Here is a 2,058-nt window from a genome sequence, read left to right as displayed (position 1 = left end):
ACATAGATGAGTAAAACAATCACGCATAATTCCACCATCTAAACATGACCACAACTGAAAATTAATTCACAGCCTGCCAGCTTTTTACTACAGGTGAATAAACCATTTTTTAACTTAGAAAATTGTTTTATACCATACATTTTGTTTTGGAACTACTTTCCACTTAGCAATATGTTCTAAAAATACATAGATCTGCATCATCGCTTTTGAGGACTGCTCATTTATGCTACCAAGACTGTTGCTGAACATTTCATTTGGCTCCATTTCTTCGGTAGTATAAACCAGACTGTGTTAAATATTCTTGGTATACATATCTTTGTGCATACAACATTATTTCTTTATGGTAAATTTCTAGAATGGGAATTGCAGTATTGAAAAATATACATTATATAATTTTTCATTCATAATGCCAAATTACTCCCCCAGAAGATTATATAATTTAGTTTCAGCAGCTGTGAATGACATTTGGGGCTGTATTTCAGTGGTTCTTTTCCTTCAAAATCTGACAATCCTTTTTTAAGACTACTTTGCATACTATAAATATTGGGTTTTTTAATGAAATGATTATTAAATGAAACTTGAACACTAGGAAAATGTACTGAATTTTTATCAGGCATCAAATGATATAAAACATGATTAGGGTTATTTCCCATCTTGCAAGATGGCAGGTGAAAAAGCTGAGAAGCCGATACTAAAGAGAAGAAATCCGAAGCCAAGAAGGCTGATGCTGGTGGCAAGGTGAAAAAGGGTAACCTCAAGGCTAAGATGCCCAAGAAGGGGAAGCCCCATTGCAGCTGCAATCCTGTCCCTGTCAGAGGAATTGGCAGGTATTCTCGATCTGCTATGTATTCCAGAAAGGCCATGTACAAGAGGAAGTACTCAGCCACTAAATCCAAGGTTGAAAAGAAAAAGAAGGAGAAGGTTCTTGAGACTATTACAAAACCAGTTGGTGGTGACAAGAACGGTGGTACCAGGTGGTTAAACTTCACAAAATGCCCAGATATTATTCTGCTGAAGATGTGCCTGGAAAGCTGTTAAGCCACTGCACAAAACCCTTCAATCAGCACGTGAGAAAACTGTGAGCCAGCATCACCCCCTGGACCATTCTGATCATCCTCACTGGATGCCACAGGGGCAAGAGAGTGGTTTTCCTGAAGCAGCTGGTTAGTGGCTTGTTACTTGTGACTGGACCTCTGGTCCTCAGTCGAGTTCCTCTATGAAGAACACACCGGAAACTTGTCATTGCCATCTCAACCAAAATTGATATCAGCAATGTAAAAATCTCAAAACATCTTACTGATGCTTACTTCAGGAAGAAGCAGCTACGGAAGCCCAGACACCAGGAAGGTGGGATCTTCGACACAGAAAAAGAGAAATACGAGAATACAGACAGCGCAAGATTGATGAGAAAGCTGTCGACTCACAGATTTTACCAAAAATCAAAGCTATGCCTCATGTGTTTGCCCTGACAAATGGAATTTATCCTCACAAATCGGTGTTCTAAATGTCTTAAGAACAACCTCATTAAATAACTGATTAAAAAAAACATGATTAGGAAAATAAATCAGTTGAGCATCTAAAATAAAGTGCCACACTGTACATGGATTATTTGGGGGTGTCACGTACACTATTGTTGGCTACTTTTACTAGGCAGTTTGAGGAGAAGTCATTTCATTTTGTATAAAGTGACTTTATTTTGTATGTGGGGACATTCTTTAGAAAAATGATGATGTTCTAAATGTCTCTAGAACATGTAATCACGATACTTTGAAATTTTGTCTTATTGTTTAGCATATTTACAAATGGTCTTGAAGTACACTTGCCAGAGTGGCCTCTCTCTTTGGAGCAGTACCCTAAATCAATGACCTTCTACTTTTCTGTTAGATAGACAAATAGATATTGTGTGCATTTTCTTCATCCGGTTAAATCAAATGTTTTCAGAAGCCAATAAGCACCAACCCAGCCTGCTACAATTTCCCTGAATCCACAAACAAAAATCTGAATTTCATTCTGCCCAAAAGATTTATACTTTGTAAAACATATGTATTTCATCCCCAT

The 2,058-nt window shown here is 37.5% G+C and overlaps 1 pseudogene; it reads left to right on the top strand.

Annotated features, from left to right (window-relative positions):
* Nucleotides 1–661: 661 nt before the first annotated feature.
* LOC116461931 (large ribosomal subunit protein eL6-like) lies at nt 662–1,504 on the top strand (annotated as a pseudogene).
* Nucleotides 1,505–2,058: the final 554 nt, after the last annotated feature.

This window comes from Hylobates moloch, unplaced genomic scaffold (genome assembly GCF_009828535.3).
Source record: "Hylobates moloch isolate HMO894 unplaced genomic scaffold, HMol_V3 SCAFFOLD_22, whole genome shotgun sequence".
In the NCBI taxonomy this organism is placed as follows: domain Eukaryota; kingdom Metazoa; phylum Chordata; class Mammalia; order Primates; family Hylobatidae; genus Hylobates; species Hylobates moloch.
Note: the sequence above shows the minus strand (reverse complement) of the source record. Positions and strands in the feature narration are given on the sequence as shown.